This window comes from Embiotoca jacksoni, unplaced genomic scaffold, assembly GCF_022577435.1.
Source record: "Embiotoca jacksoni isolate LCO1_2020_lvr unplaced genomic scaffold, fEmbJac1.0.p SCAF_3, whole genome shotgun sequence".
Classification (NCBI taxonomy): domain Eukaryota; kingdom Metazoa; phylum Chordata; class Actinopteri; family Embiotocidae; genus Embiotoca; species Embiotoca jacksoni.
Window position 1 is genome coordinate 17,659,224 of NW_027185381.1, and position 12,500 is coordinate 17,671,723.

At 43.6% G+C, this 12,500-nt stretch overlaps 1 protein-coding gene across 2 annotated transcripts in view; it reads right to left on the reverse strand.

Annotated features, from left to right (window-relative positions):
- LOC138205822 (genetic suppressor element 1-like) overlaps positions 1-12,500 on the reverse strand; it is a 38,725-nt gene that overhangs the window by 18,117 nt on the left and 8,108 nt on the right. The window contains exon 1 of one of the 2 annotated variants that reach the window (XM_069162112.1): positions 5,630-5,791. The exons of the other annotated variant lie outside the window; for it this stretch is intronic. The gene's annotated coding sequence lies outside the window, so the exon portion shown is untranslated. Of the gene's footprint in view, positions 1-5,629; positions 5,792-12,500 lie in introns of those variants that run through there. 2 annotated transcript variants of the gene reach the window in all.

Sequence of the window (12,500 nt, forward strand, 5' to 3'; positions counted from 1 at the left end):
AGTAGATATTAAGGGCTCTCTATGATGGTTTGATTGACAGGCTTGGGGTGCAGTCAGGTTTCCTACAAAGTTGGACGGGCATAGCGTCCTCAGGTTCTCACTCAACCAATGGGTGACATCACAATAGGTTGCTGCTTGTAAACAGCGACTAAATATTCTGGGCTCAGTTTTGAGCTGAATGCAGAAAGCATAATGCTAACCATATTTACTGCGAGCATAAATGCTTATGCTCCCGTTTGATAGCACGTCAGCATCCATGCATGTGTTGAAAATGCCCTGACATGTTACACAGCTGTGTACATGTTAGCATTAATCTTTAAATTTGGTGGTGGCTGTTTGTTTTTTGGTCCAAATTTTTAACCTGTCCTGTCTTGAACCGGAGCGTTGGACAAGTGTGCAATCTGACCTGCTGGTGGCACTCCATGAAAAGTCAGGGGACCATTAATGTCTGCCCAAAATCTCTTTGCAATCCATCCAATTTTTCCAATATCTCACCCTGGACCAAAGTGCTGACCACTGATCCATCGACCGACTGACACTCCGGCTCCTGAAGCCACCGACACGGCTGGAACTAAGCCAGAGACACAACCTACCCTGAGCTTTGCCAAAATGGAAATTACATCCGTGCGCGACGCCATTCATCAACACACCTACATACACAATCGCATTCTGCTCGGCGTGATGGAGGTGATATCGGACATGTTGAGGCCTGCGTCTTTAACACCTTTTTTTGTGCGACTCTCGCTCTCTCCTCTTTTACTTTCGCTCACTCACACACAAAAACAGACAACACACACGACTCAGGGGGGACTGTCAGGACAGCAGGGGAGGACCTGCTCTGCCCCGTCAGCTCATTAAAAAAAGCACAAGGTGTCTGTGTGTGTGTGTGTGTGTGTGTGTGTGTGTGTGTGTGTGTGTGTGTGTGTGTGTGTGTGTGTGTGTGTGTGTGTGTGTGTGTGTGTGTGTGTGTAAGCAGGGATGGGTCATTAGGATGGAAGAAGAGGTTGTAACACACTACCTACTCATTAACCCTCATCACACTGGCATGTCTGAGTGTGTGTGTGTGTGTGTGTGTGTGTGTGTGTGTGTGTGTGTGTGTGTGTGTGTGTGCGTGCGTGTGTGTGTTTTAGTGCCGCCTGTGTTAACACTTAGACAATAAATTGACTATCCTCATTTGTGTTTATGAACGGTTACCTAACGTTAGACCATTAATGAGTCGGCGCACAAAGCGTCGATCTCGCACAATCACGCACTCGCAGAAAATATGCTCCATTTAAGTTTTAAGACATTATTATTTGGGCTTCTACAGCCGATACTAATCGCAACAACAGCTACTGTTGTTGTTACAATAGCTGGCAGACTTTTCCAAATTCCTCTGACAAGTGCACACACACACACACACACACACACACACACACACAAGGAAGGGGAGAGGGAGAGGGAAAAGTAGCCAAATGTTTTACAGCCTCTTAAACTTGTCTGTAATAGCAGTCAGAGTGGCGTCAACACAGCAGTCTCCTGGGTTACTCCAGGGGCTGCTAAATGGCTTTACTAGCTCCAGTCACTCTGCAGCTCGCACAGAAACACTTAACACGTTCTTACAATCCATAAACAACGAACACACACTCCCACTCTGGCATCTCACACACTCGCGATCACACTGACGGCACACAAATTAACAGAAACGCCAGAAAAAAAAAAAACCCGACAGAACAATGACATCAAATGAAACACACATATGCGGGCTGTCTGTGCAAATACATGCAAAAGAAAAGACACAATTAGCTGACTCAGGATTCGGGCATTGTGCGTCACAAAACGTATGCATGTGACCCCTGGGGACCAAACAGCCAGCACGCATTTATGGTCCTGGGATAAATGGAGCAGAAAAAGCAGATACTGTAATAACCAACACCTCCAGCAAAAAACAACGACAACAAAAATAAAACACAAAGCGCGTCCAAAAAAGACACTGGAGCAGAGAGTTGTAGCACAATAAGAAATAATGGAGGAAGTATGGGAAGTGTAACAGTCATTACTCTGTTTTATGTTTTACAGTGAGTCAGCCAGAGCAGAGCCATGTTTACTGTGCAATCATAACAGAGTCAAGATGTTAGTGAAAGGTCTATAAATTATCACAGCCACAGCTTAGAGCTGAAATGTCATCTGTCAGAAAAGGAGGCAGGGCTACGTTGGAAAAACTCTTCTTCTCTGAACTTTAGGCCTTTCTCTCCACCCCCTCCTGGCTGCAGGGCGCTGTTCCTCTTTCACCGGCCCCTTCTCCATTTCTTTAATCAGTGTACTTGTCTACAAGCATCTTGTCACTGTCTTTCAGATAGAGAAAGAAGATATAAATAGCAGCTGTACTCGGACGCCTCACAATTTTCGCTATCTGTCCGCGTTATCATTTCTTTGCCTTGTCATTTCCTCCTATCTCTTTTTCACTCTCCTACCTCTCACTCGACAGCCTCTCCCATCGCGTCGGCTACGTTCTGTTTTTTTCCCCTCTGTCATCGATCTCTTCTTCGCCGTGTGGCTCGGTCTCACCTCTCTGATACGGAGATGATGCAAAAAGATAAAACGTTCTGAGGCAAACCAATCTTACCCCGTCTGAGTTTGTTTTGGCGCCCGGCTGCGTCGGACTCCTGTCCGCAGGTTTTTATGTGGCGTGCGTGTGTGTGTGTGTGTGTGCGTGTGTGTGTGTGTGTGTGTGTGTGTGTGTGTGTGCGTGTGCGTGCGTGTTCAGAATTGGTGGTAGAGGTATATACAGAGGGTTGTGTCAGACAGTTGACAGCCACAGTTACTCCTCCTCTGGCCTGAGGCCGGCTGCGCTCACCAGGTGCCGACACCGCTGTGGTGGCTATAGACCTCAACCATCTGAGTAAACATGAAGTGGGGGGAGGGAGGGAGGGGGGGGGGGGGGACGTCGACACACATAGACACACTCTCATTGCACAAAGGTGTATGAGGACACGCAGACTAATAGACACGCATAAACTTTCCTGTCAGGCAGGTGTTTGGAAGTGCAGCGTATAATTGAACTGCGTGTAAGAAAACCTGCAGAACAACTATCGCTGTGGTAAACAATGATAGTGTTGAAAGAGTTACATTTAAAGTGCAGCTTGGGTCAGCAAATCAGAGGGGAGCTGATTCTGTTGGCCAGGTCTCTCAGAAAATGAAGTTTAATGGGTTATTTTATAGATTTGATGGATTATTTCCTAATATATCATCACTATATAGATTTTGGTAAAAGCCGTGCGGCATTGCCACTTGACTTATCATGTGTCAGCTTGTACCTGCTTTTGACTGCTCGTTATTAAGCTACAAAACAATACTACAGATAAGGTCAGGTAGATGCTGTTTCCATGATTTGAAAACATTTATTTCTTGATGATTCATTTGAAAAAATAGATGTGGAAGTTTCCCGGTACTCAAGGAGACAGTCAGTCCAAACACAGGTCCAGGTCCAAATGTTTTAAATTCGGAGAGCGCAGACCTCCATCAAGGCCAACAGTCCACTCTTCTATGATATGCAAATCTGCAACTGCAACCTCTAGGTATGCCCGGATATATTTTCAAAACTAAAATGATGTCAAAATATGCTGAAGCTTTGCATCTCAGCTGTTGTACCGGTTTCGCTTCTCTCCTCCCTGTCCCACAGTGCTCCATATAGATTACTTGCTGTATTAAATCTTAAGTGCATGTGTTTCCCAGAGGATTACTGGTGCCAGTGAATGTGGCTTGTGATATGAAGTCGGCATATTTTTAGAATGACCTTTGTTTTGTCACTGCTAAAAATCTACTGGATTTTACCATATATAGCATTTAGTAGGCCCGAATGTTATAATGATAAGTGGATCTGCCCTCTGATTTGGATCCGCTCCCAAATTTAATGGGTTCTTACTTGGCTCAGACTAAACCTTCCATCAAGTTTCATGAAAGTAAGACTGGTAGTTTTTCTGCAAACAAACAAAACCAAAAACAACTTCCAACTTGTAGGAAGTAATAAAATACAAAAAAAAATAGTGGAATTGTGAAAGCCTATTTAAGAGGCTGGAAGGAGAAAATGTTTTTGTTTAAGTGATTATAAAAATACTCTTGTCAATTAATTAACTCTATTAAGTTGCAGCTCTTATGACAGCAAAACTACAAGAGATAAAACATATCACAGTAATAAGAATGAGAAGCCTACCAAAGACACACAGAATGAATATGAATATTGTTAATTGGCTAACAACTTCGTTAATTATTTTTTTTTTTTAATCATTTAAAGATGTAAAAGCACTGAGGTGAATCTGAAGCCATGAGCAGTGGAGTCTGGGTTTACAGTATCTATACGAGAAGGAGGTAATTAAAGAGATTGGAGGTTTACTCAATAACCCCTGCTGAGCAGCTGGTCTACGGCAGGTCAGGAGCAGCACATGGTACATGGTGCATGGAGCGTGTGTGTGTGTGTGTGTGTGCGCGCGCGCGCGCGTGTGCGTGTGTGTGTGTGTGTGTGCGTGTCGAGCTCCACCTGCGGGCTGTGTACACACACAAAAGCGACGGGATCCGCTTGACTGCTGCTAATGCGCCCGACGGCATCTATCTCAGCCAAACAATACAGTCACTGTTAAAGGTCCCGGATTAAAGAGCGACTCCTCTATCTCCCATGGGTGCTGAGAGAAACTATCACGGAGGAGACTGGCGGTGTTTTTCAGGTCTGTCTTCCTCTCTATTAAGTTGACCAGGAACAAACAGGTGAGGTATTTGTTCACTGACAAGTTTGACAAGAAAGACACAACAAGGAACCTCAAACAGCTCACGAGCCTCACCTCATGCAGCTGCGCCAAGACACGCGATTGAATGCGTTAAACAGGAAGTGGATCATTCCGGCTTCAAAGTAAGAGCATGCAGCGACCCCTGCATGGGAATATAAAAGCTAATATAGGCTACAAATGTTATTCTGAGGAAAGCGAGAGACTTCTTAAGCCTTCAAATTAAATACTACCCCGTATATTTGTTCCACTGTGACACACGCTAACACTTTTATTTTAAAACTGGAAACCAGAAGCAGTTTACTCCTGTTGTTTTTTTGTTTTTTTACACTGTCCGTCAAGCTGAACCCGTTTGTCTGATCACATATTATTACCGACTGATTCAACGTCACACTTCCCACTTATAGCCGAGTATTATAGCCTACCGCAGTTCATCTAAAAAAAAAAATAGCTCCGGTTTCACTTCCAACAATCCGTTAGATGTTGACAAAAAAGATGAAAAAAGAAGCACAAACTGAGGAGAGAACTGCCCACACACATCAAAGATAAACAATTATAGCCATAACGCAAAAAAAAAAAAATAGACCATAAAGTAGACGGAAGCACTTATGACTACTACAAAGTAAAAGCTCTAACAGGAACGAGAGATTGAGAGGTTATTTTATTTTTTATTTTTTTGTAAGAAGCCATAAAGTCATTGAATAAATCCACAACTCAGCGCCACAGGCGAAATCATAGCAATAACTCAACCCACTGTCAACTTTAAAAGCAGAAAAGAGGCACAAATGAAATGGCTTCATTCACTCCGGGAAACAACAAAGCAATCAAAGACATTCTCGGGCTACTATAACAACAAAAAGCACACAACTTACCGCCTCACCAAAGGAAACAACATCCTCGGTTTTTGCGCATTCTGCACGTAGATAAATGACGGCTCTGCGCAAAGCGATATACTGCTTGATCTCTGCGATGGCAGCACAACACGCACCGATGTGGAGATTATGGGAAGGAGAAGGACAACTCATTAACTGTCCTCAGAGAGGGAGAGAGAGAGAGAGAGAGAGAGGAAGAGGGAGAGAGGCGGGGTATGAGAGGGGAGGGGAATGGGAGGTGGGGGAGGGGGGAGGGGGAGAAGGAGAAGGAGGAGGGCGAGCACCTGCTCCACTGATGCTCCCCGGAGAGATGGAGGGATGAAGGGATGGAGGATGTGGCCCCAGACTGCTGATACCTCACGGCCTGGACATGTTTACTGTCCACTGGAGACAGTCAGATCTGTTCAAGTCAGCTCCTCCTGCTGTTACACTGTACTCACACAGAACAGAGGAGCTCCAACAGGCTAATTTAACTAATATAATACTGAGCTCCTGCTGCTGCTAATAAACATGATCTACTACTGTTATTAACAATATAACTTGTAAATCTTCATTACCAAAAACAATACCACAGTGTAAAAATACCCAGTACTTCAATATTGCTGGCAGTCCACATCCAACAAGTGTAATCACCAGTGGTAGAAAGTAACTGCTCAAGTACATTTACTGAAGTACTGTGCTTAAGTACAATTTTGAGATACTCGTACTTCACTTGAGTATTTCCATCTGATGCTAGTTCCTACTTTTACTCCTCTACATTGATCTGACAGCTTTATTTCTTTTCAAATGAAGATTTGACACAGAGGATGATTTTACAAACTTTTAAAATCCAACACATTGTTAAAGATTAAACCAGTGTTTTTCAACCTTTTTGTCTTCTGTCATCTTACAAAAAGCAGTGTGTAGTCGGGGTCAGATTTCAGATGTCGATGAGTTGTTAACAGCTGCACCAAACAGAGATTATTTTCCCTCTAAACTTCTCACATGGTTTTGTTTCAATGAATGTTCAAATAATCTAATACCCGAGCAAAAATCAAGGATAAGAGAAAAAGTCCAAAAACTGAAAACAGATTTATGGATCAGAACTCCGTTTTTTCTTCTTTCCTCTCCCATTAATCATCTGACAGCCTCTCAGATTTATCTGTTGTCCCTGTTTATAAAACTGGCTATAAAGCAGTTTATATTTGCTCCACCAGCAGCTGCTAAAACATTAAAATGCTGCTTACACACTGATGCGTCACTATTAATAATCTAATGATGTCATATATAATAATATATTAGTCAGTGGGACCTTATACTTTTACTTTGATATTTTAACTACATTTTGCTGGTAATACTTGTAGTAGAGTGTAGAATAGTGGATCTGAATACTTCTTCCACCGCTGCTAAGTATTGTACATATTGTCATTTATATTTCCGTGGTTATTTGAGCAGGTGATTCTTTATCTACAGGTAAACTGGATGTGACAGAATTTTTGGGTATACTTGGCTATACAGGACTCCAAAAAGTCACTTGGGGGCAATGCAGCAAGCCATAAAACATTATGATGAACATTACTCAATTGAGTAACATTGGCATATATTTAGATTTGTGTTTTTGGCGACCTGCTTCTCATGGCTTGTTTTTTTTCTTCACAAAGTACTGATAAAAATGCCTTTCTCTTGCTCTGTTAAATGTTCCTCTGTGCTCTCTGGGTTCACCTGTTTGCAGGGCATGTTGTATGCAGCATACGGTGGATTCATGCGAGCTTTTTCACTTTAACCAGCTGCCTGCTCGGTTGCCCAGAGTATATCCTTTTGGTTAAGCCACATAAGTGCAACTTCTGCAGTTTTTCATAGGTTTCCTGTTTGTATCTGTGCACTAACTGTCAAATGAAGCCAAACAATACTGCAGCAGGTTGATAAGAGGAGAGTTGCGGGCAAGAAAACCCAAAGAACGACCTGGATCACACCTAAATGCTCCACAGAGCTGACGGAACTGCAGATATTGGTGATAAGTCTCTGTGTTTCTCAATACAAGCAACTCCCTTAATGTGACTGATACATACTCAGTCACCGTTTGATCTGATTGTTAATATAAACATATTGATTTGTGCGAATTTAAAAGCAAAACCTGTAATTTACTTAAATAATTTAATTGAGCTTGACAAGTTGTTATCATATTATTTAACTGTCCTTTTCTTTTCTTTTTTTTTAATTGAATAGCATTACATCTCTCAGAATACTTTCTAATAAGACCACCAGTGTAAAAATGTTGCTTAATACACAAAACACTGTTTTATGTGAGGAGCGAATATTCATGCTACATTGACTTCACTGAATTTTTAATGATTTCCTCCAGATATTAACTAAATTTACAAACATACAATATGAAGTATCAAGCCATTAACATGTTTAACAACATTTATCTGTCATCATGTGCTATAAGCTCTCTCAGCCTGCTTCATTTAGTCTAATATTTCAACATCTCCCATGGGCCTTTCTGTCTGTGTCTTTCTTGATCGTTCATCCCTTCATCTCCACATCCCTCTCTCCTTGTCTCCCATGCAGCTGCTCCACTTTGCAGCTATTTAACAGCTGTTTTGCATCAATTTGCGCTTCAGAGTGCAGATTTCTACCTTGTCCGTCCTTCTCCTCCCTCTCACTTTTCATTTCTACCCTCTCCTTCCTGTCGTGCATTTCTAAGTTGCCAGACACACAGTACCACCAAACAGCCTTGATGTTTTCCTCAATGAATAGACTGTCTCCTTCAAGTCTTTCCCTGAGATCCATTCAGTGATGAAAGATGCTCACACACACACACTCGCCTGCATAGGCACAAAATAGATGCACATTTGTGTACACACACACACACACACACACACGCACGCACGCACGCACACACATGCAAACACATATGCAAACACATATGCACACAGATTAGCAGCCCCCTACTTCCCTACTTTTCTCTCTATGGAAACAACAAGTACTGAAGGAAGCAATGGAAAAGAAAAGAAAAAAGTGAGGCTCCCCTATAATCCCCAAATCCCTCTCTCTTGTACTCAAACCTACACGAGAAAAAAGAGGGGGAGTGATCGTGTGTGTGTGTGTGTGTGTGTGTGTGTGTGTGTGTGTGTGTGTGTGTGTGTGTGTGTGTATGTCTGTGTGTGTCTGCAGAGACTAGTGTAGCCTGACATGATTTATGGTTTGGCTGTGCAGTGCAGGCAGACACTCTCAGTTTACTCTGAGGTGGGTGTCTCACCTCCATCCTTTGTGACCTATAGAGGTTGTATAGCGTTGTGTGTGTCAGTGTGTGTGTGTGTGTGTGAGTGGGCGTGAGAGGGAGGGAGAGGGCGCGATAGAAGGATAAACTCTAAAATGTACAAATGCTTGTGTGTGAACTGCAGGTGCATGAAAGAGAAGCTAAACCTCCTGGTGTGTGTTTTTGCGAGTGTTTGCGTGCAGTGTTGGGGTCAAAGCCCACAACGGTGTGTATTCTCCAGGTGGGTTATACTTGGCCGTGTGACTATAGGATCCCCCATTAAGCAGCGTGTAAAGCAGGCCAAGCACAGAGGCCATTATGAACTCCAGCAGTAATAGCTCCAGGAATCTTACTGCCTCTGGAGACCTGGTCATTAGCCTATTCCTCTCTCATAAAGCCCTCTATCCATCACACACGCAAGCATACACACATTTGTATGCAGACACAGCCACACACAAACACACAAGCACGTGTGCCGTTTGTCTCTTGCTCTCTTTCTCTGTCTATTCATCTCTGGTGAGGGAGGAAATAGTGCTGGGGATACTGCTTCAAGAACAATCCACCAAGACATCCACAGATGTCTTTGAAAACAGATGCACTCGCTCGCACATAAACACACACACACACACACACACACACACACACACACACACACACACACACACATACACACACACACACACACACACACACACATTAACGCGCGTGCGCACACATACACACACACACACAGATGCTCATTTACAAAAGCAGCGAGGCATAATATCAGCCATGAACCCAAACCCCTGATTATTTAAATGTATTCCTCCTTCCCCATCCAGCAAAAGAGAGACGCTGTAGCAGCCTGTTAGCTCTGGTCAGGTAGGAGATTACAAACAGAAACACTGTCACATACAATGGCACTTTGTGGCTGGACAAGCATTATAATAGCAACTAAATCCACCTTCACAGCATTCTCTCATACTCTCTCACACGTAAACTTAGATGTGCATACACTCACTCCGGAGTGAGATTTATTGGCAATTCAGTGAAGACAGGGAAGACAAACTGCAGAAGCAACAAGGAGATGAGTGCACTCTTTATCCTCAGGCAGCTGCACACACACACACACACACACACACACACACACACACACACACACACACACACACACACACACACACACACACACACACGTACAGTGGTATGTTCACAATCATCATGCAAAACAGTGTGCACGAACCCCCCACACTGCAGAACAGATTCACTCCCATCACACATACAGCGTGTATACATTTCTACCTTCACCTCTGCACACAAACAAACTCGCAGCCTCAAAGTCCGCAGAGGATAACTATGGTTTTGGTAGAGGCACATGCATACCCACGCGCGCACACACATACAGTATGTATGCCCCCCCCCCCCCTCCAACACACACACACACAGAGTACAGTGTGTACCAGCACAAAGCAGAGGGAGTCCAGAGAGAAGAGATACCTGGGGATGGAGACACATTGGCAAAGGTAATGCTGGAGTCAGTCACTCTGTCCTCAGGCAAAACACACACAAACTCACACAAACACACAGACACTCACAACCCCCCCCCCCACACACACACACACACACACACACATACAGTGCTGTAAAGATAAGCACTAATCCTGTTTATTACCTCCTCCCTCTCTGCACTCTCCCTCTCTTTTTCATTTTGTCTCTCCCTCATTTTCTCCCTCTCCCCACTTCTCTTATTTTTCCTGTCTCTCCTCCTCAAGCCTATTTTAGCAGCACACACACACACACACACACACACACACACACACACACACACACACACACACACACACACACACACACACACACACACACACACACACACACACACACAGAGGTTTGTGCACACACACACACACATTGTCAGTTTACTCCTGTGATGTTTGCTGGCCTGGGGCTGAGACAAGGAAACAGGGAGGGGAGTGTTGATGTGTGCTGCTCTTTTCCAGCTCCAGCTCTGTTCACGTCCTGCAGAGAGAATTACCTTCCCTTTGTCTGTGTGAAGGGGCTGCTGCCTTTACCATCTGTGCAGCAGATACAGTAGCAGGCGTGTGTGTGTGTGTGTGTGTGTGTGTGTGTGTGTGTGTGTGTGTGTGTGTGTGTGTGCGCACGTGTATGTGCATGCGTGCGTTGTTGTACGGCTGTACATTTTGCATGATCTGATGTATTAAAGGGAATCATTTTATTTTAAGAAATATGTTTAAGGGTCAGAGAGCGCGAGTGTTTTCAGATTAATGTCCACACAGTCCAGCTACAGTAATGGAGATCCACCTCAAGATCCCTTTAGCAGTTATTCTGGAGCTTTTGACCAGTCATTATGACATTGTAGGTGTTTAAATTTCAATTTTTCTGACCCATTTAAGTCGATGGCCATGTCGGCGTAAAACATTCAGAGTTCATTCTTCACCTTGGAAGCAGCATCTGAAAAAAGAATCTAACCTCAGCATCCATTTGGTATCTGTCCTGGGGCTTTTGATCATTTCACGTGACCTTCATCAGCAGGTGGACTTTGCTCGGTCTATTTTCTTTTATTTACACAGACTTCTGTTACAAATTGTAGTATCTCATATTTTCCTAATTGAGGTATGAACCCATCGAATCATGCATAAAACACTTTTCTTGCTCTTTGAAATGCAGATGTTTGAATAAATACTTAAAAGTTTGTAAGTATTTTTTAACCTCTTCATAATTATTATTTATGACAGGCAGATTTTTTTCATTTTTGTTTGGTATTTTTAGCGCGGGGCCCGGGGGTGGGGTGGGGGTTGGGGGTGTGTGTGGCTGGGGCACCCTGAAAACAAAACAATCACATATTGCTTTCTTATATTTGCTCTTTACGTTTCCTCTTTTTCCCAATTTTCCTTCCCCTCCTCATCATCGTCACCCTTTAGGGATTTAGGCATCACTTCACCTTCCTTCCAAACAGTCCTAATTCCTCCTCCCGCTCGCTCTCTCTCTCTTTCTCTCTCTCTCTCTCTCTCCTCCAGTGTTGTCCATCTCTTTCCCCTTTTCTTTCTTATCACTTTCTCTCCTCCTCTTCTCTCTCTCTCTCTCTCTCTCTCTCTCTCTCTCTCTCTCTCTCTCTCTCTCTCTCTCTCTCTCTCTCTCTCTCTCTCTCGCTCCAGATGGGTGGCAGAGAGCAGCAGCTTGCTGTGGTCAGGCCAATTATTTACATAATTATGATCTCCCACTTAACCACATGATCCTTTACCTGGGCGTGGGCAATTAAAGCCGCCATCATTATGCAGATTATGCAAATACAGTCAGAAGCGGAACAAGGTGGTGAGAGATCACATATGAGCAAACACATGCCCTGTAACCGTGCTTATGTTTACGTGTGTGTGTGTGTGTGTGTGTGTGTGTGTGTGTGTGTGTGTGTGTGTGTGTGTGTGTGTGTGTGTGTCAGAAGGTACGTACAGTGTTGTGCAACAGAATGTGGGAGTCTAATTGACAGTTTCCTGATTTAGTAATTGTATTTTTGTTTTTTTTTGCGTCACTTTCTCTCCACAAAACATCTAAGTGCTGGATACAAACCAAATGCATAATGTCATTTGCACTACAAAAGGTGCGAATTGATCCTGAGTTTGATGAAGGGATCAG